General features: G+C 38.0%; 1 protein-coding gene across 6 annotated transcripts in view; it reads right to left on the bottom strand.

Moving 5' to 3' along the window:
• Positions 1 to 23487, bottom strand: part of METTL15 (methyltransferase like 15) — a 366039-nt gene that overhangs the window by 68024 nt on the left and 274528 nt on the right. For 5 of the 6 annotated variants that reach the window (XR_007156381.1, XR_007156373.1, XR_007156374.1 and 2 more), the window contains one exon: positions 13075 to 13290. The exons of the other annotated variant lie outside the window; for it this stretch is intronic. The gene's annotated coding sequence lies outside the window, so the exon portion shown is untranslated. The remainder of the gene's footprint in view (positions 1 to 13074; positions 13291 to 23487) is intronic. 6 annotated transcript variants of the gene reach the window in all.

Here is a 23487-nt window from a genome sequence, read left to right as displayed (position 1 = left end):
GAGGTTAGACGACAGAAGGTGCTGTGGGAGGATCAGACACATGCAGAGTGAAGTGGCCAGCGGCGGGGGCGGGGGGGGGGGGGGGCGGGGGGGCGGCAGTTAGGAGCCTCTTGTTGAAGAGCTGAGCTCTTCCAAGTCAGTTGGGTTGCAGGTGTCTACAGCGGTGTTATGCAGCTTGATCTTTGTGTAGCATGAGAATAAAAATGTTCTTGAAACACCAAAATCCTTTTCTCAAATCTTTATATTGCCACTATCTAGGCTCCTCATCCTCACCCTCCTACTTCTGGCCATTGCTGCATGAGCCCACCATGACCAGAGGAAGAAGTCTGAAGGGTCAACATGAGTCTAGCCACATTTTAACTTCTGTATAGTGCCTCCTCCATTAGCTCCCCTCTCCGTGAACTAGAATAGCCAACTGGTGCTGTTGGTCATTTAGAAAAGTTACCTAGGGATATCCTTAAAGGCAGCATGCCAGAGTTGAGAAAGGGAAATTTTAGGCCAAGCCATTAGGGGAAAAATTCATATATACTTTCCCCAAAAAGAACTGAAGTTTTTAAAAGCATCTCCAGGGCAGAAAGTATATCAGCTGTGGTAGTTTCTGCACCTCCTCCTCCCCAGCAGACTAAACTCTGTGCATCTTGCCTAGACATAAGCCTCAGCTTCATCAGCATCTGTACCACTGAGCCCAGATACTTCTGTTTTACCCACCTCTAACTGCATTTATTTCTCCAAACTAGCTCCTAAAAGAATAAACTAAACCTGTGGCAGAATAGAGAGTTAACAATTTGCAAATAACTGAGGGTTAATGAGGCTCTGGATTTGCTGCAAATATGTAGACAATTGCACACCATATGAATGTATGGGGAGAGCCACAGCACCTTAGCCAGATGAAAAGAGTGAGGTTGGGGTTGAGACTGGCTTTGGAACACAAAATTACCTAGTTACTGGAGACAATCACCCTCCAAGGCTTTCTCATCTATTCTGGGAGTGCACTAATACATCCCACACATCTTGAGGAACTGGGCTGAGCTGCAGTGTGGCTATGGTCTCTGTGTTTGTCTTACTACTGATGCCTGATGGGTTAGGCCAATATTCAAGTGAAGAGGAATTTTCTCCATTGGAGGGACCCATCCTGTTTCCAGACTCTTTATTAATGTGAATTTCTTTTTTTCTGTGGGTTTACCATAGAAAGAGGTTTTAGTGGAAACCTATTTTATATCTGTCAGATGCCTTCTTTCAGAAACAGTCTTGTGATAATCTTCCCATCCCATCTGGTTTCTGCAGGAACTAACATACCTCAGCCTGCCTTCTGACACTGGCTACGGTTGATTGATCCCAATATAGATAACTGACCCAAAGAGAGCCAACATTGTGGATGCAGCTGTGCCCAAGGCCCAGCCAAATTCATATTCTTGCATTCCTTAAGATACTACCTTTTCGTCTAATCTAGCTCAAGTTGATTGTCTGTCCCTTACAACATAGAGCTCTAATTAACACAGGAAAGAAGGGAGAGATGGAATTAACATATACCTTTCATATGGTTATAATAAAGATATTTGAACACAGTGGTTCTCAAGTGGGGCTAATTATGACCCCTCAAGGGACATTTGGCAATGTCTAGAGTCATTGAATGTGTGTGTGCATGTGCATGTGCATGTGTATGTGTCACAATGTGGGGTGTGGGTTTAATGGGTAGAGACATGCGTTGCTGCTAAACAACTTACAATGCACAAGACAACCCCCACACAAAGAATTATCCAGCCCAAAATGTTACTAGGACCGCTACTCAGAAACCTTAGCCTAAAGAAAGTAACTCATCCATTCGCTTTTTCTTTTTTTTTTTTTTTTTTTTTTTTAATTTTTTTTTTTTCAACGTTTATTTATTTTTGGGACAGAGAGAGACAGAGCATGAACAGGGGAGGGGCAGAGAGAGAGGGAGACAAGATCGGAAACAGGCTCCAGGCTCCGAGCCATCAGCCCAGAGCCCGACGCGGGGCTCGAACTCACGGACCGTGAGATCGTGACCTGGCTGAAGTCGGACGCTTAACCAACTGCGCCACCCAGGCGCCCCATTCGCTTTTTCTTTTATTCATTCAACCAACATTTATGAACCATTTATAATGTTTTAAGCACCAAGTAGCTACTTAGGCATAGACAAACATGACCAAGTAATTGATCTTGAGTGGCTCACAGTCTGGAGGGAAAGACAGAAACTGACCAATAATTACAGTACAGTGTGCCAAGTGTACACCATTGGAGTTATACATAGTGGACTGATATGGCTCAGTTGTAGGGTATGTAACTCCCATGGGAGAAGGTTAAGGAGGCTTTCTTGAAGAGATGATGACTGAACTGAGTATTACAGGGTATGCAGTGTTAGATGAGACAGAGAAAACAGGGAGGAGAGAGAAAAGTTTTCCCTTTACAGAAACACAGGTAGTTGCTCAAATACCAATTTATCTATTCATTTAGTATTCATTCATTCCATAAACATTTACTGAGAAAGGAAGAATGCATAGTGGTTAAGAGTACAGACTCTTGGATATAGAATTGTCTGGCTTCAAATCTCAGCTCTGCTATTTCCCAGCTGTGTGATCTTGAGCAAGCTTCTTAACCTCTCTATGACTCCACTTCCTCTTTTGTAGAATATGGATAATTATAAGAATCTTCCTTCTGGGATTATTGTGTGCAATAAGGGAATGAATATGTAACACTATAAAAGTGTTTGCTATTATTATCTTTGTTATTCAGTGCTACACACTTCTTAGGTGCTGAAGATAGAAAAGTCAGTAACATACACATAATTCCTGTCCTCATAAAGCATATAGTCTACTGGGAGATGTGCAAATGCAACAAAGGAAGAAGTATGGGGTGCTAACAAATTGCACAGAAAGGAGCACTATATTAATAAACAGATGCTAGATTATGTCAAGGCATCAAACAACCCCCAAATCATAGTAGTTTATAACACAAAGTTGGTACTTCATATTTCTACTGGATGGCAAGTTTTCTCAATCAGGAATCCAAATGGATGGAGCCTTTAACCACCTGGAGTTTGGCATTTGCCTTGAGAGCTAAAAGGGGTATGGCTAATCACACATTTGTTCCTAAAGGTTGCTGCCTGGATGTGACACACACAACTTCTGATTACATTTCACTGGCCAGAGCAAGTCACATGATCACAGCATAATTTAAGATGGTGGGAATGTGCAATCCAGCCATGTGCCCAAAAGGAGGAGAATGAGAGCATTTGCAAATGGCCTTAATGGTGGTCACAGCCACCTAACCTAGCATTACAGGGTTGGAAGAACTTCCTTGAGGAAGTGACATTCTAGAAGAAAGCTCTTAGTAAAACAGGAATTAACCAGGTATAAGAAGAGATGGAGTGATTCCAGGCATTATATTGAGAAAACTGGCTAGTCAGAGTCCAAAAGTGAGGTGGCAAGAGAGAAGGCTAAGAGGTTGTTCAAGCCAGATTGCACAGGTCCTAGCACATATATGTCATGAATATGTTTGAAAATTAGATTTTCATTTTAGAAGATAGTTCTGGTTGTGATGTGTAGAATGTATTAAAATGACTAGACAAAAGGTAGGGATACCAGTTAGGAGAATCTTGCTGTGATACAGGATGAGCCAGGGAGATGCAGATGAGGAAAGAGAAGGACACAAATAAAGCATCTCAGTGGGGTCAGGGGCAACAAGGATGTTTGCCAGGTCTCTGATTTGGCAACCAGTAGATGGTGGAAACAATTCACCAAAGATAAAATATAGTATGAAGAAAGATGAAGGGGTTAGCCTTAGAGAGATTAAATATGACAGGCTTCTAAGTTATCCAAATGGAGATGTCTCATAAGAAAATTTATAGGTGTGGAGTTCAGAAGACAGGTTTGAGTAAGAAAAATAGATTTGGGAGTCATCAGTATATGGAATTTAATTAAATATACAGGAGTTAATTTTTCAGTAAGAATGGTCAGAATAAAATAAGAAGGTATAGGACCTCTAAAGAACACCATTATTAAAAGGATAAGAAGGGGAAGAAGGTCTGGAGAAAGATGTCTGGAATATGGGAAGGAAAAAACCAAAAGGTTTGCCAATAGGTTTACTACCAAACAAATAAAAGGAAGAGAATATTTCAGAAGGGAGTAGTCACTAGTGTCCATACTGCTGAAGGATTTGGATAAGAAAATAGAAAATGGACAATTTCTCATTGAAAAAAAATGTCAATTAGAAATTGGCTAGAAAATGTTCCTTGTCCATGTTGTCAAAAACAGTGTAATGGTGAAGTTGGGAGGCAGATGACATTAAAAAGATGAGTAAGCAGGAGAGAAGAAAATAGAGCCAATGTGGCCAGATCTTCCAGGAAGCTTGGAAGTGATTAGGAAGAAAGTTGTAAGGTATCTTTTATGTCAGGTCATAAAATTAAATCAAGGACATTTTTCTTACCTTCAAGGAACTCAAAATCCAGTATTAAATGAGGATATATCCACAGAGAAGAACATTAAGGTAAAGAGACACTGAGCCAGATAGTTTGGACTTCAGATGAAATAGCTCTCACTAGTGATTAAACCCTTAAGGGGAAGCCTCAAAAAGAAAGTAGAATTTGATCTGGCCCTGAGACAGAGGAGTTAAACTTAGAAGGAGAGGGCATTCATAGGAGGGGAAGAATGTAAATAAAAGTACATGCATGCAATAGCATTTGAGGAACAGAAAATAGTCCAATCTGGCTGGAGAAGAGTAGTAGATTTAGAAAGGATCCACATTTCATAATTTTCAAAGGGTACCCTGGGGAGCCCTAGAGTTTCCACAGGGATGTCCACAAGTAAATTTTCTAGATCAGAAAATGATAAAATATGGCCCTTGGGTAAAATCCAGCCTGCCAGCTATTTTTGTTAATCATGTATTATTGCAACACACCCATTTGTTTACATACTGTCTATATGACTGCTTTCAAACTACAATGACAGAGTTGAGTAGTTGAGACAGAGACCCATAAAGCCAAAAATATTTAGTATCTGGCCTTTGTCAGAAAAAGTTTGCCAACTCCTGTTCTAGGTAATAGAAGTCTTTCTGTTCATATGATTAAACTCTTCATTTTCATCATCATTGGTAGAAATCTGTGTAAAATATTTTAGATAGTATTGCACAGACAAATGATGACAGTGTTATATGAACTGAGGCTTTCTTCACCTTTCCATAAATAAAATGAAATAAATCCCTTACATTCTTTCTTTCCTTCTAAAGTCAAATATAATCAAACATGATTGAACTTTGGTGAGATAACTCCAGCATTGTTGTAAACTTAAACTCTAACCCTAGGTTGTAGTATGGGAATGACTGCAAGAAAGCTCTCTAGTGTTCACCGGCATCTAGTCTTTCTTTCCTTCTGACACAAGGGAGGATTACTTGCCTGCCTCTCCTTGCACTTTGAAATTATGTGCCTAGTTCTGCCCAGTGGTATATGTGTGTGTGTGTGTGTGTGTGTGTGTTGTGTGTGTGTGTGTGTGTGTGTGTGTGTGTGTGTGTGTCACTTTCAGGTAAAGCACTTAACTGCCAGGAGGGAGATGCTCTAAGGATAATTTTCCCCTGCCATGGCATTCAGTAATAAATGTGTTGAGGGTCAAGTGTCTAGTATGCAGTAGGCTAAACTGAGGAGCTCCCACATGGATATTAGTAGTCTAAAAGAGCCACCCAGACCAGAAGTAGTCTTTGTGTAAGGAATCATCTTTAGTGGTGTTCAGTCCCTAAGATTTTAGTAATGTTTGTTACTGCAATATAAACCTATCCTATATGGACTAATAAAATGCCCTATGAATTATTTATCAGCATAAGAATGTTTTCCTCCATGCTATTTGCTCCCAGACCCATACACTAGGGCATGTCAATACTTGAAACTTCATATCTTCTTTTTCTTTGATATCAGGCTATCCTTTTAAGTCAGCATGTCCCACATTCACATTCACTTATAATTTGCTGATCTTAATCTTATATAGTCTGAGAAAGCAGATACTTATAATCATTTTAATCATTTCTAAAGTAAAATTAATTGTCTCTGAGAGAAGTCCTTGAGGGAATTTCTTGTGATTAAAATGTTTAGTAGTACGAGTCTTATCCATTTGACTTTTCAGAGGTCTATTTTTTTTAACTTCCTTCTTTGTTTTGGGTGGTGTTCTAAATCAGAGAAGGTTTCAACCAGTAATTTTTGGATAAGAGATGAATGGATTACCACATGTTTAATTAAATTTCATGGATTTCTTCCAGAAAGTTTCAGACTTATCACAGTTAGTTCTAAAATACACATTAAATTTTTTTTCCACACCCATGATACATCTTCATATTATATATCTGTTAGGCTTCTCAAAATAGACTTGTCACCCTCCTCTAACACCTGTCCCAATAACAGTTTTCATTATCCATGAATTCAACTGTGGCAAAACTCTTCTGTCTTCTTTCATTCCTCCCTTACCATTTCCCCAATGGATAATGGACCGTGAAGCCTTGTTGATTCTTCCTCTAAAATATGCTTTGATATTCTCAGCTTACATAAAAAATCCTTCACAAGTTGGTCCCATCTTACTTTTAATGGACATTTGTCATTTTTCTGGCCAGTATCTGTTCCCATCTATTTGGATGATAGTAACCAAATAGATTGGAGAATCTAACTTTTTGCCATTTCTATAGCTTGATAGAGCTCTCTCTAGAAAGAGCTCTATCAAAGAGTTTTGCTCTCTCCTAGCCAAAGGATGTCTTAGTTGTACCAATCATATGCTGCCTCACTGAACCCTGATGTTCAAGAAAAATCACTGAAGATGATTCACCTTATGAGACTGCCTGAAGAGACCACCATTAACAGTGACAGTGTGGGTGTGCATGTGTGTGTTGGTGGGGAAGCTATGTGAGTGTATATGTGTACATTTGTCATGAGTTACTCCATTAGCTTCTGTTGCTTGTAACCAGAGAATTCTAACTGGTCCTCCCAACCTTCCCCCAGGCCTCTCCTTGTTATACGTACTAGATTTCAAGACCACAAGAAGTTGAGCAGTTTCCACAGAATGCTATATATTTCCATTCTTCAAGCTTTTAATCATACTGTTCTCTGTTCCCATAATACCCTTTCTTCATTCCTGGAAAAGTCCAATTCATCCTTCAAGTGTTAGTTTAAATATGGAAGTATTTCTACTTCAAACCTTTCCCCACCCTTAACAGGCAAAATGAAGTGTCCTTGCCTTTGTGTATCCATAGCAACTTATACTTCTTTCTAACTTACAATATGGTATCATAGCTAGTGATTCCAGGAGATGCTGAAGTCCTCAAGGACACACAAAGTTCCACAAATATCTGTTGAATTGAATGAATTGAATCACATCTAAAGAGATTTATTTTCTAAAAGATGGTTCTTGCTTTTATTTATTTATTTATTTATTTATTTATTGTTTATATGTTTTAAAGTTTCTAATCCTGTGCTCTTTTGAACATTGTATCCCATTAACACTTTACAGAGTTGGGAATTAATAACTGATGAGATGTAGAAAGCAAAAATAGTTGTCCCACTTCTTTCTGTGCTTCGGTGCTTCTCTCTTTTCCACTGACACATCACATTTTAATGCCATTTTTTGTTTTTTTCTAAATTCCCTTGGCCTTTGTCTTAGCAGAAATATGCAATGACCCATTATGCAATGAGTTACATTGTATAACAAACAGGATTTCCCTCCTCTCTTGAGACTATGTGAAAAAAGAAAAAAAAACTCATGAAATCCTTAATAAGGCTGCTAATGTGAATGAAGGCCAAGGATGCAATCCCTTAGGAAATTCTGGAGATGGATACAGTTGGGCTCCTCTTGGTAAATAGCTAGTGAATTATTCAATAAAAACAAAACATAAAGAAGAAAATGCCAGGGATTCCTCTCTTCTTTACTGAAAAGATTGATCCAAAGCTTCATTTTGCAATTGTTCAAATGAATTCACTTCAATCAGAGAAGCAAAATGCTAATCAAAACTAGGGGGAAATAAATGGAATTGGTTTTCTCTTTGTATTATTTAATGGTGCCTGTCCTATTTCACCTGCTGCCCTTCCTGATTGACCAGAGTTAGATAATACGTCTTTGGTATTATATGTCCCCATTCTTGAAGGGAAAGGAAAAATGATCTTTCAAATTTGACCTCTTGATCCTCTTCATCTTAACCCCTTTGTGTACAAAATGAACTTTAAATTCCTCACATTAGCATACAAGGCCCTTGATGATTTCGTCTGGCTCCACCCTGTCTCTTCTCCCACTATATCTACCATTCTGCCTCAAAAGTTAGTTACTCTGAACTTTTCCAGTTTATCCAAATATATATTTTTTGATCCTGGTACTTTCAAGCCTGCTGCACCCTTTAACTGGGAAACCTAGTCCCCTTTATTTAGGGGAAAAATACTCTCCATACCATTTACTCATTTAAAAGACTTAGCCTTCCACTCCTCTGAACATCCACAGTGCTGTAAAACATATCTCCATGATCTGTGTAATTTATCTTTTGATCTATCTTTCCCTCCTAGACCCTGAGCTCTTTGAGAGCTAAGACTATATATCAATCACAGTTCCCATAAAATATAGTCCACTATTTGCTGGATGAATTAATGACTACTCACTTCCAAAATAATACCATGTAAGGTTGTTGTCAAGGGAAAAGTAAATGCTCAGTTAACTGTACACATACTAATAATGTGACTAACATGTGTGTCTTTGAACTTTTCTTATTATGGCAAAATAAATTTGCCACCTCCAAGTCCCACTGAAAAACACTCAATAACATATAAATAAATGGGTTTCATGGTGCCAGAGAGAATTTCTTGGTGTTTAATATGCTGGCTAGAAATCATGGTATCTGTAAATTAACACCAACAGAAACCAAAAGAAACTTCTTTATGTACACATAAGGGCATGAAACAGCTAATCTATAAAACCATTATGGACACCAAGGATAAATGACAAGGGATAAACATATACTTATCTCCAACTGGTTCTGTTTAGGGGAAGAAGAAAAATGAGGTCAATGACTTCACTCAAAAAGCTATTCTAGGTTAAACCTTTCTAACATGAGCATAGATAGAAATTGGTTATTTCAGCCCAGATTCCAACAGCTTTAAAGAGCTTTTCTCTTTAGAGGGTAACATTCATTTATGGGATCTTTCAACCTATACAATTTCCCAATTCCTAAAATTGATCATAGGAACAACTTGATTCCAAAAGAGGATAGCACTTCAATAATAATGGTAAGATAAGAAATAAGGAATTACTACAAAGTACTTTGCTCGGCCTGAAATTAAAAAAGCACTATGACACTGTGGAAAATGCATATGCTTTAGAAAGACACAGGTTCTAATCCTGACTCTATTTCTTCTTGGCTGTCACTTTCTGCCTGTGGGAACTTGGGTAAGATTTTTAACTCCAGCAGACATCAGCTTCCTCATCTATGAAACTGAGATTTTAAAAAGTCCACTTCATAAAGTTTGTGAATTTTGAAGATGCTATTGCAACACTTAACACATAGTTACATATCAAGTAATATATACTCACTATATAAAAGTATAGTAATTACTTAATTTAAATTAATTTAATTTTTAATTACTAGTTTGAATAAGGAATACCAAAGTACATAGGAGAAATTTCCTTTGCTCTTGGTGTTTGGTAAGGACACAATAGAAGAAAAAGTTAAGGATGAAGAGCCAAGATAAAGAACAAGACACAAAGCAAACAGGTTGAGAATCAAAGTAGGAACATCTCAATAATACTGGATCATGGGAAGGGTGTTTATAAACATGTCAGGTGAACTAAAAAATCCAGAAAGAACATAAGCATCCTAGAAAGAACATAAATAAACAGACACTGCATAAATGAGTGAATTTCTGAACATTCCACCTGACTTTTTCCACCAGTAATGGAAATCCTTCCTTCCTTCAACAATAATCCCCCAAAATGTCCTGCAGCTCCAGTGGTGTAAAGAAAAGAGAAATGTGTTTTTCTAGTCACAGATAGTCACGCAGATGGATGGGAAGCACCTCTGGACAGATGTAGGTTACATGTTGTTTTGAATAGCATCAAAGAAATAACATAGGCAGTCAACTTGTGGACCCAAGTGATATAGTATTCCAGGATTTCTATGCAGTGACACATTTTTTTTCTGCTGCAAGGCCCTAGGCAGTTGAAGAACAACTTCACACCATGAGAACACTTCACACCATGAACTCTCCTATTATTTTGACTTAAAAGACATGCAGAATCTCCTCTCTGAGTAGTGGGGCATGAAGAATTCCAGTCTTTGTCTGGGAGACAAAAATTAGGTTCAAATCCTTCCTAAGCCAGTTGGGATCTATAAGATATTGGGCAATCTATATCTACATTCCAGTTAAATTAATAGAATAATAACTATCTCATAGAGTTACACTAGATATTAAATAGCATAATTATGGATATTATGTATCACAGTCCCTACATCATAGTAAACACTCAATAAATGGTAACTATGGTTATTTGGAAGAAAAAAGGAATGAAACAGGGCCATTTGTTCATTTCTGCATTTGATACTAAAGGAATCCCACAGAAGACTGAAGATGAGACTTCACAAAAATGAATAATCTGATACCTAAACCCATACCCCAGTGACACCAAAGGATGCATTTCCTACAAAGGCTACCATAGAATATTGGACTGGAAGACTTTCGTTGCATGCAGCTTTAAAACTCCCCCATTTCCTCAGTGAGGAGATGCACTCATGTGTGCTTATATTCTTCTGCCCATTCAGGGTGAGGTCTTGACAGTTGGAAGCCCTGAGGAGGGGATTTTCAAAGCCTGGATATTCCCAAAAACATCACTCTGAAACACCAGCATAACTGATGTATATATTTATGAAAACTGTCACCTGAAACTAACATCCAAGTCTAGATAACAAATTCATATCATGATGCCAGCCCATCTCACTTCATTGTTATCGGGTTATGTTTTAATGACCAAACATCACACTTGCCAATCTTTTGGCAATTTTGCAACAATGCTCAGTATGTGAGTGTACACAATCAACTATCTTCCCCTTATAACACCTAAGAAGGGAAGAGTGTGGCAAGCCTGCCTGGTGAAGGCCTAATACCTCAGTTCTGTGGGCAGCTGAGGCACTTGCGGTCCATAGGACGTCTAGTAGGAAGAAGCCCAAGAGGTGGGCAATGAGAGGCTTTAACAGCCATGAGAGGTTTGAAGTCAAGGAGCATCTATGAGCCTCAGTTTCCTTGTTCATCAAACAGGGATGAAAATACTTCCCCTATATCAACCTTTCAGACTGGTTGAGTGAACCAAAATATAAACAGATAAAATTTGTGCGAGTTCAGTACAAATCATAAATGCTAAGGATTATAATAATATAAGCAGTCTTACAGGTGTTTAAAAACATGTCTTACAAATGTTTAAAAAACACAATTTTGCATTGAAAGAGCAGGATCAGACAAAAGTGGGGATGGGATCTGTTTATTTGGGTCTTCTTTAAACACCTAGCAAACCCATTGGTGCATTGGGCTTATACCTCAGACATTTTTTTTGAAGGGGTAATATTTTGTCCCTAGAAAGTCCCTATTGGAATTATAGGAATGATTTTGGCTCTCCATTCTTTCTATCTCAGAAAATTTGTGAGCGGCAGTATCTTTTCAGTGCATTTCCTTTTTGCTTAAGCCAACATAATTGGTTACTGTGGCTTGTAATTAAGAACTCAAATACTCAACATGTTACAGTGGAAAGACCTTTTGAATAAGTCAGAGCTGGAATGAAATGCCAGGCCCATTATATACGAAACTTGGACAAGTCACTTAACCTCTCTAAGTCTCAGTTTCTAGAGAGATTGTATAGATTAAATTACTATGAGAAAAAATACTGCATAGGCTGGTTGATGCCTAGAAGAGTTTAATATATTACAATTGCCTTAATTCTTCAAATCAGTGGTTCCTTACCTGTCAGGATCACTAACACCTTTGAAAATCTAACAAAAGCATTGGGTCTCTCATTCAAAAGATAATGTGCATAACATATCCACACATAATCTTGCATATAATTTCAGAAGTTCTTTAGATCCACTGAAGTCCAATAAGGGCCCAGCAAAATTAGGTTAATAATTCCTGCAATATATGGTCACTTATGACATATACTTATTTTCATTTTGAGTGTTAAATCCCTGTTTTGCCTCTGATGTCTTCTGCTACTGATACTATCATCAAGACTCAGTAAAAGAGGGCCCCTGGGTGTCTCAGTCAGTTAAGCATCTGACTCTTGGTTTCAGCTGAGGTTATGATCTCACAGTTCATGGGTTCAAGCCCTGCGCCGGGCTCTACACTGACACTTATGGAGCCTGCTTGGGATCCTCTCTCCCTCTCTCTCTGCCCCTCCCCTGCTTGTGCATACACTCTCTCTCAAAAATAAATAAACATTTAAAAAAAGACTCAATGAAAGCTTTTACCTTTATAAACAATAACTACCTACAAAAAGCTTTCACATTCATCGTATCATTTGATTTTCAGGAAAACCCTATGAGGTTTGTATTAGTGTCCTATTTTATGGACTGGAAGAAAAGTTTTTGCTTGTTTGTTCCACTTTTGTTTTTGTTTTTGTTTTTGTATTTCTCCTTTGTAAATAAGACTCGTGAGCACATAGACTATATTGTTTTAGTCACCAATGCTTCACCAACACTTTATATAGTGCCTAGAACATGAGAGGTGCTCAGTGTGTTGGAATAAATTAAGGGAAAATATAAAAAAAGAAGTCTCAGTTCCTGAACAGTAAAACTGAATACTTTGAGGCCAAAACAATACAAAGCTAAAACTCTATTAGAACTTCCTGGTGGACTTAGCCCAGTGTCATCAGAGATATAATGAGCTCTTGATAAATGTTGGTGGATGGATAGGTGGCTAAATAGGTGAATGAATAAAACATCATTTCTAAAAAGTGAAACCCAAAATTGAAACAAAAAATCAGTTTCCTTAATCTATTACTGCCCAAAACTTAGTGGCTTAAAACAAGCATTTCATACTGGGGGATCAGGAATTTGGGAAGGGCTCACCTGGCTGGTTTATCTCTAAGCCATATGGCATCAGCTGGGGTGAACAGAGCTAGGGGATCCATTTCCAAGATGGCTTCTTCATTCACTTGCCTTGGCTTTTGCAGGAACTGCTGAAGGTGGTCCCAGCTGGACTCCTTTCCCTCTCTATGTGATGTCAGAGCCCCTCCATGTTGTGTCTCTAGGGAGTATCCAAACTCCTTTCACAGCAGCACAGGCCTCCAAAATGAAGAAGCAAAAATTATTCACCACAATCAAGCGGGATTTATACCTGGGATGCAGGGCTGGTTCAATATCTGCAAAACAATTAATGTGATCCATCACATCAATAAAAGAAAGGATAAGAACCATATGATCCTCTCAATAGATGCAGAGAAAGCATTTGACAAAATAAAGCATCCTTTCTTGATAAAAATCCTCAAGAAAGCAGGGAGAGAAGGAGCATACCTCGAGATGATAAAAGCCATATATGAAAGACCCAATGCTAATATCATCCTCTGTGGAGAAAAACTGAGAGCTTTCCCCCTAAGGTCAGGAACAAGACAGGGATGTCCACTCTCGCCACCATTACTCAACATAGTATTGGCAGTCTTAGCGTCAGCAATCAGACAACACAAAGAAATAAAAGGCATCCAAATCGGCCAGGAAGAGATCAAACTTTCACTCTTTGTAGACGACATGATACTCTATATGGAAAACCCAAAAGATTCCACCAAAAAACCGCTAGAACTGATTCATGAATTCAGCAAAGTTGCAGGATATAAAATCAATGCACATAGATCGGTTGCATTCCTATACACCAACAATGAAGCAACAGAAAGAGAAATCAAGCAATCAATCCCATTTACAGTTGCACAAAAACACATAAAATACCTAGGAAAAAATCTAACCAAAGAGGTGAAAAATCTACATGCTGAAAACTATAGAAAGCTTATGAAAGAAATTGAAGTAGACACAAAAAAATGGAAAAAGATTCCATGTTCCTGGAAAGGAAGGACAAATATTGTTATAATGCCAATACTACCCAAAGCAATCTACATATTCAATGCAATCCCTATCAAAATAACACCAGAATTCTTCACAGAGCTAGAAAAAACAATCCTAAAATCTGTATGGAACCAGAAAAGACCCCAAATAGCCAAAGCAATCTTGAAAAAGAAAACCAAAGCAAAGGCATCACAATCCCAGACTTCAAGCTATACTACAAAGCTGTAATCATCAAGACAGTATGGTACTGGCACAAGGACAGACACTCAGATCAATGGAACAGAATAGAGAACTCAGAAATGGACCTACAAACATATGGCCAACTAATCTTTGATAAAGCAGGAAAGAATATCCAATGGAATAAAGACAGTCTCTTCAGCAAGTGGTGCTGGGAAAACTGGACAGCGACATGCAGAAAATGAACATGGACCACTTTCTTACATCATACGCAAAAACAAACTCAAAATGGATGAAAGGCCTCAATGTAAGACAGGAAGCCATCAAAATCCTCGAGGAGAAAGCAGGCAAAAAGGTCTTTGACCTTGTCTGCAGCAACTTCTTACTCAATACATCTCCAGAAGCAAGGAAAACAAAAGCATAAATCAACTACTGGGACCTCATCAAAATGAAAATCTTCTGCACAGCAAAGGAAACAATCAGCAAAACTAAAAGGTAACCGACAGAATGGGAGAAGATATTTGCAAATGACATATCAGACAAAGGGTTAGTATCCAAAATTTATAAAGAACTTATCAAATTCAACACCCAAAAAACAAATAATCCAGTGAAGAAATGGGCAAAGGACATGAATAGACACTTCTCCAAGGAAGACATCCAGATGGCCAACCGACACATGAAAAAATGCTCAACACCACTCATCATCAGGGAAATACAAATCAAAACCACAATGAGATACCACCTTACATCTGTCAAAATGGCTAACATTAACAACTCAGGCAACAACAGATGTTGGCAAGGATGAGGAGAAAGAGGATCTCTTTTGCATTGTTGGTGGCAATGCAAGCTGGTGCAGCCACTGCGGAAAACAGTATGGAGGTTCCTCAAAAAACTAAAAATAGAACTACCTTACGACCCAGCAATTGCACTACTAGGCATTTATCCACGGCATACAGGTGTGCTGTTTCGAAGGGACACATTCACCCCCATGTTTATAGCAGCACTATCAACAATAGCCAAAGTATGGAAAGAGCCCAAATGTCCATCAATGGATGAATGGATAAAGAAAAGGTGGTATATATATACAATTAAGTATTACTCGGCAATCAAAAAGAATGAAATCTTGCCATTTGCAACTATGTGGATGGAACTAGAGGGCATTATGCTAAGTGAAATTAGTCAGAGAAAGACAAATATCATATGACTTCCCTCATATGAGAACTTTAAGACACAGAACAGATGAACATAAGAGAAGGGAAGCAAAAATAATATAAAAACAGGGAGATGGACAAAACAGAAGAGACTCATAATATGGAGAACAAACAGAGGGTTGCTGGAGGGGTTGTGGGAGGGGGTATGTGCTAAATGGGCAAGGGGCATTAAGGAATCTACTCCTGGAATCATTGTTTCACTATATGCTAACTAATTTGGATGTAAATTTTAAAAAATAAAAAATTAAATTAAAAAAAAACAAACTACAGTAGATCACTTAAGTGTAATGGTTAGAGCTAGAGCACTACGTCTCCACTGTATTCTGTTGGTCAAAGCAGTCACATGATGGCCTGTGGCTCAGACTGGGGAAGTTGATCCCACATCTTGATGGCAAGATTAACAAAGAATATAAAGTCACTGCTAATCTGCTACAGTGTCCTTAACCAGGACAGGAAGTTCAGCAACATTGAACTACACAGTTGTTCTTATTGCCACCTTCAATCAGACTTTCCTCATGGCATAACTTTCATTTCCCAAATATCAGTAAATAATTCTATAAACCCTTAGATTAAAATTCAATGAAACTTGGATGCATATCTGAATTAATTTCCATGCTTCAGTGAGCATGTCTCAGGGGTAACATAGGAGTGTCTATGTTCTAGTTATTTAAGGTAATTCAAACTTCTCCAAATCTGGTGGGATCAAGCTGCCCAAAATATCATTACAGCTAAAAATTTACTCTACAGTAAAGTGTCATTACAAATCAACCCTGTGCTATCCACCTCCTGGGCATGAAAAAATTCAGCACCGCCACTTTCAGGATATTTTAGCATCTCAACAGGGAGTATGGCTAAGTAAGAGCTAAAATAGCACAATGATCCCAGAAACCACATAGAAGAAAGGAAATACAAATAGCACAAACAAGCACAGGGCATCTCGGACGATTCCAAAGAGAACTAAAGTTTATTCTCCACACTAGTTTCTAGAGGCTCCTTATTTTAAAGAATTTTACTTCTCATGGTTTTACTTCTCATGGCTAAGACCCCCACTCCCACAAATTCAAATTAATTCCATAGGCACAAGGATTATTTTCTCATTGTGTCATGATCTTAATTTCTACCTGTCACAAGCAGTTATATTACACATATATTTTCAATGACCCAAGGCTTTTTTATTAACTGATTAAAAAAATAGGAGCTGGTTGGTTTGACCAAATTCAAGTGTACACTTGGATTATTTAGTCCATAGGAACTTTCAGTATAAGGGCTGAGTATACTGGGGAGGAAAACATTTTATAAATGCAAGACCTGCCATACCTAAGGTAGATTTAGACACAAATTTGGAAACCTTAGAGTACAAAAGCAAAGGATAGGATTGGCAGAAGTTACAGATGAATCCCTAGAGAGGAGAGCTGGGAGAACTGCCTTGTTTCTGATGGGACACAACTGTCCAGCCCCAGCATCACAATCGCTCACTCTTAAAGTATCCACTGGAAAGCAAGATCCATGGGGAGCAAGATTCTGGTATTTGTGCTCACTAATGTATCCTAGACATCTAGAAAAGCACCTAGTACATAATGAGCATGCAATAAATATTTGTTCATTTTTAACAAATGAAGCTCTTGAGAATTACTTTAAAGGAATCCAGGAGGCTAATTGAATGTGGGTGCAGTTCTGCTCATGCAGCAGTTAACTCTGCCCTGGCTAATGAGAATGGAGACAAGATACCTGCCAACACTGAGGCAGCTCTCAGGATTCTTGCCCAATGGACAGTGTCTAATGAGGGGTTCTTCAGTGTCAAAAAGAACAACCCACCAGAGCTTAGAAGAGGGGCCCCACAGAGAAATCCTATTCTGAGATGAAAGTGAGAAAACTGAGAAAAGGGGACAATTACAAGGCTGCTGCAACCCTGTCAGCATTTGGGCATTCAGATCCCAAGCCTTGTTAGCAGAAAGGGGGATTGAGACACAATGGAGGGGATACCACATGATCTGTGGTGTGATACATAACATAATTCCAAGATTTATTCTACTCAAAATATAGGAGCAATGTGAAGAACATCACTATTCACCATCTTTTTCTCTTGGTTGACTTAGGAACTGGGGGTTGTGCCTAAGTCAACTTGAAGGGGTGGGCATATGTAGGTATGAGAAAACAACAAAAGCTGACATAATCTATCTTAACCCCTAAAGCAAGAATTCTAGTCTCTCTCTTATTGAGATAGTCTGAATCTGAAGAGTTTTTCAGCAAGAAAGTATATAATATCCAGTCTGTAAACTTAAAAAAAAAATTTTTGAACGTTTATTTATTTTGAGACACAGAGACAGAATGCAAGAGGGGAAGGGCAGTCTATAGAGAGGGAAACACAGAATCTGAAGCACGCTCCAGGTTCTGAGCTGTCAGCACAGAGCCCAACATGGAGCTCAAACCCACGAACCATGAGATCATGACCTGAGCTGAAGTCAGATTCTTAACTGACTGAGCCACCCAGGTGACCCCAGACTCTAAACTTTTTAATGCATCAACAAGAATTGATTTGAACAGTTATCCATGGTAAGTTTTGTAAGATTCACAGTATAAAACTAGAGAATAAAAATTCTCAAAATCTAAGTAGAACACAAGCTAAAGAGATCCAGCCATTGTTTTCTGAGATACCAAAGATGATAAATTATAGATAGATAGATACATAGATAGATACATAGATAGATAAAATGTACAAATAAAGGGGGGAAGTCAAGGCCCATTCTGGTCTTATTCAATGCTTCATTACTACCATGGCTAATAGTGATGAATTCATAATGAATGAAGGAGTTTGGCCTTGCACATTCAAGACACTGTCTTAACACTGTCAAGAAGTGGTGTTCACCAAATGGTTCACGGGTAACAGATGCTGTGTTCCCTTTTAGGAGCTCTGCTCTGGAAATTCTTTTCTGCATGTCTGATCACCTGACTCCTTGCCAGCCAGCCTGCTGTCCTCTGAGCTTTCTTCCACTGCCTTTTGTAATCAAACCTCATGAGAGAACTACATGCAGTAGGGCTCCAAATTAAGAATAACATTAAATAGCCTGAGATGCTCAAAGTTGACAAAGAAAAAGAATATTAGAAAGCAGAATATACAGTAATACAGATGCATAAAAAAATTCTGAGAAAAATATCCAAGTAATAATAGAGGTGAGCAGAGCAATTACAGGTAATTTAAAAATATGTTTCCTTTATATTCTTTTTATATTTTCTACAAAGAACACAAAGTATTTTTACACTGAAAATATTATGAAAATGTACAATCCTATTTTTTAAAAAATATTTACTTATTTTGAGAGACAGAAAAAGCATGAGTGGGGGGAGGGGCAGAGAGAGAGGGAGAAAGAGAGAATCCCAAAAAGGATTCGTGCTGTCAGTGTGGAGCCAGATGTGGGGCTTGATCCCATGAACCAGGAGATCATAACCAGAGCGGAAATCAAGAGTTGGACGCTTATCTGACTGAGCCACTCATGCACCCCCATTTTTATTTTTTAAAGAGAGTGTATTTATGTGTGTACATGTGCATACATAGATGCTTGTATGTGTATAGAAAAACTCTGAAACTCCAGATATCAAAACTATAAGTACTAGTTTTAGGAATATGATTGAGGGTGAGGAGGATAAAAAGAAAGAACTTTACCTCTTTTCTTTCATTCTTCTGTAATGTTTGAATTTGTATTTTATAATAGATATATTTTTTTATAATAAAAAGAAAAAATAAGTGAATAGAAAAGATACTCTAAAGTGTCCCTTTGGGAGTCAAGTCCATGAAAAATAAATCCAATAATAAAATGAACTGTGTTACTGCTGTGATAACATGTAGTTATTGACATGATAACAATGTTAGTATACCATAATTGCTATTACAACAGTATTTTAAAATTGTTATCAGTTAAGTTCTTTTTTCTTCTTTTAGATTGGACTGAAGAAACAAACCTGAGCGATAAGTGATAAAATACCATTCTCTAAATATAATGAAGGGCTCATGACTTACTGTGAGTCCTTCCTGAAAACAGGATGAGAAAAAAATGTAAGACCTGCTCCTTAAAAAGTTAGTTGATTTACAGGGAAGACTTCACACAGTGAGGGCAAGTGACACCATGTGGGTTAACAAGAAGCACACACAGAATTACTTTCCCTGGAGGACTTTAAAAATAGGCTGGTGTGTCTGGGTGAGTGGAAATGTGTTTCTGCTGAAAGCTAAGGACATTGGCTTGGTGACCCCTCAAGATCCCTTCTGGTCCTGTGACTCAGGCTTACAACTCTGGCTCAGGCATAAGAACTCCACCTGACCCAAATGGCCTAACTTGTATTCAATGGCTGTTGCTTCTCCATAGGCACAGATGTCCCACCATGTCCTGCTATACCTAGAATCCTTAATCCTAACTCTATCTGGATACAGAGTCTAATATATCTGGCAAGAAAATGGCAGTTCAGAAGCAATTTCAAAACATGAGGTCTACAAAATGCAAATTGAAGAGATCCTATAAAATAACTGCCCTGTAATTTTCAAAAATGTCAATGTCATGTGAAAACAAAGAAAGGCTGAGACACATTCCAGATACTAAAGGGACATGGAAACTACATGCAGTACATGATCCTAGACTGGATCATACAATGGGGGAAAATGCTGTAAAAGACATTACTGAGCCAATAAATGAAGTTACAATGTACTGTATTAATATTCAATTTCCTGAATTTGATAACTAGACTATGATTATGTAAGAGAAAATCTGTGTTCTTAGGAAACAGACACTAAATAATTAGGGAATAAGGAAATAGATAGATAGATAGATAGATAGATAGATAATAGATAGATGATAGATACATACATAGATGCATAGATACATTAGATACATAGAAGATACAAAGATGATAAAGACACAAAGATGACAAAATTGTTCATAGATGGTGAGTATGGAAAAGGGTCTACAGAACTACCTTTTACTAATCTTACCATTTTTCTACAAATTAAAAATTATTTCAAAGGGAAAGTTTTAATTTTTTTTAGTGTTTATTTTTGAAAGAGAGAGACAGAGCATGAGCGGGGGAGAGGCAGAGAGAGAGGGAGACACAGAATCTGAAGCAGACTCCAGGCTCTGACCTGTTAGCACAGAGCCCAGTGCAGGGCTCGCACTCACAAATTGCGAGATCATGACCTGATCCAAAGTCAGATGTTTCACTAACAGTCACTCAGGCGCCCCTCAAAGGAAAAGTTTTTAAAAGTGAGTTCTAATGTTCATACCATGACTTATGAGTTTCACTCCCAGGATTCCTGCCTCCTCATTTGTTCCTAACCACCAGGAGTTGCATCCATGTTGGACAACCTCAAACACTTACTTCCCACTTGGTTCTGATCTCTGGAAACACCACAGTTTTGCCCCTCAGCTTGTTTCTCCTGGCTACCCCCATCACATCTGTAACCCCATCCCTTCAAGATCAGGATTCAGGCCAGTTAGTCATATCTGGTCTGACCTGATGCTGCTCACATCCTGACATGACAGCTCTCTACCTTGCTCTGAGCAATGTCCCTGGCTTGTCCATTCTTGTTTAAAAAAAAAAAGCAAATATAATTTTCCTTATTTTCTTAGGAGTTCAGCAAGTTCAGTAAGCTGCAGGATAAATGGCTCGCTTGCAATTCATGTCTGTGTATGATAGTGCTAGTGTGGGAATCTTAACCTAGAAAAGAAGGTAAATTTGGAAGGGAAGAAAGGAGGTAACATTTGTGAGTGTCACCCTCATGCTAAGTGATTTATGTACACTATCTTGTTTAATCCTCACAACACTGCTGCAAGGCAGATTTTATTATCCCTATTTTATAGATGAAGACATTGAGGTTCAAAGATGTTAAGCAACTTCAAATTCACGCCACTAAATGATTAAGTCATTAATCAAACCCATGTCTTTATGTTTCCAAGCCTCATGATCTAAACAACTTCATTACATGGTATCCCAATTCTGTGGGCAAACAGTAGAGAAGTACTATCTGCACTGACTTATAATTAGCAATATCAAATAAACTATGAACTATTTTACATAAGCTATTTTGTTAAAGCCCAATAAATATAAGCCACTTTATATTGATCTTTCATTTACATCTTCTATAAAATTGTTAATAAAATTCAACTAATTTAGGGGAAAAAATCTCTTTATTGTTAGCACTACAAGTGGGAGCATTGTTCTATTCTTTTTGAACACAACTTGACAATACGTAGCTACAGCCTCAAAATGTTTATAGCCTTTAACCTAGCAATTCCTGGACATCTATCCAGTATTGTAACTATGGAGACTGGATGACTTTATGCAGCAAGATATTTCTTGCAGTGTTATTAATAATAGTTAAAATAATCGTCAAAATGTCCAATGATAAGGGGGTGAATAAGTAAATCATGGCGTATATCTCCATATAGTAACAATGCAGTCATTAAAAATTATGTTTATAAAGAGTAATGACATGAAAAAATTCTGTTATGGTATTGAGTGAAAAAAATCAAAATCTAAAATTAAATGTAAAGAATGATTGCAGCTTGGGAGAAACCTTCTGTATTTTAAAAAATTGTGTCTACCTGTTGGTTGGAGAATAGATTACAGGCTGATAGGTCAACCACTTATAAAATTACTGCATTAGTCCAGGGGAACAGTGTTGGAAGTGCAGTGGACTCGGGTGTTAATGTGGGAGGTGGTAAGAATCTGTCAGATTCTCTTATATACTCTGAAGTAGAGCTGCCAGAATTTCCTAACAGATTTATTGTATGGTATGAAAGAAAGAGTAGAGTTAAGAATGCCCTCCAGCCTTTTGGCTCAAGCCACTGGAGTTACCATTTTCTGAGATGGAGACACTGAGGAGGAGCAGGCTGGAAAGTACAAATCAAGGCTTATATTTGGGGCATGTTACCTTTGAGATGATAGTTAGACATTCACTCAAGAATGTTGAGGCAGTTGGATATAGAACCCAAGTTCAAGGGATGGGCTGGGATTATGGATGGAAATTTCAGAACTGTCCTCCACTGAAAGCCATGTGACTTGGTGAAATCACTATGAAAAGTGTGCAAATAAGGAATACAAGAGAGCCAAGCACTGACTCTGCTCAAACAGATTAGGAAGATGATGAGAATAGGGCAGAGAGAGAAAAGTAGCAGCCAGTCAGGTGAGAGGTATAATGAGAGAGTACCACACCATAGAAGTCAAGCCTGTAGGGTCTTGTCTGTAGGGTCTGTAGGGTCTGTAGGGTCAAGTCTGTAGGGTTTTACAGAGGAAACTATTAGTGGTGTCAAAAGTTGATGGGTTAAGCAGTGATTGTCAGTAAATGGTAGGACCTAAGTTTTATTTTGTTTTGTTTTGAATTTCCCCTTTCTGATAGATATCAGAACAGGGGTTGCCTAGGGTGGGGAAGGAAATCATGAAGATAGATAGGAAAGGGACATCAGGGAGCTTGCTGGGTGATGAAAATGTTTTATATCTTGACTTGGGTGTGGGTCACACAGGTGAGAATACTGTTCAAAACTAATCAAACTGTACACTTAATATCTGTGCATTTTACTATGTGCAAATTATACTTCAATAAAAAAATAAAAATAAATTCTGTTTTTCACATTTCTGGATTTTCTAATATTACTATAATGAACATTCATTACTTTTATAATAAAAAATAAACATTTGGAAACGAAGGTTGGATTACTGCATATGTCAAACTTCTTTGAATTGTAAAGGTAAGAATTAGCAGGATATTATTTTTTCCCTCAACCAGAAACCAATGTAAATAATAATTGAATAGTGTACATAATGAAAACTTTGCCATGGATTCCCCAAGGGAAACTCACCTCTGCAAGTAAAAAACTAATTCTTATAGATAAACCAGGCAAAATCTACTTCTCCACAGGTCAAGACTGGACACTTCAGGTGATAAGTAATTTTTGCATTTTTCACACAAAGAACAATGGAAGCTAATGTCAAAATGTAGTTTTATGTCCTTGAGTAAGTCAGCTAACTTTTGTATCCAGGTTTTCTACAAAATGGCAAT

Source organism: Prionailurus viverrinus, chromosome D1, assembly GCF_022837055.1.
Source record: "Prionailurus viverrinus isolate Anna chromosome D1, UM_Priviv_1.0, whole genome shotgun sequence".
NCBI classification, from domain to species: Eukaryota; Metazoa; Chordata; class Mammalia; order Carnivora; family Felidae; genus Prionailurus; species Prionailurus viverrinus.
The sequence above is the reverse complement of the archived record's forward strand: the minus strand, read 5'-3'. Positions and strand labels throughout refer to the sequence as shown.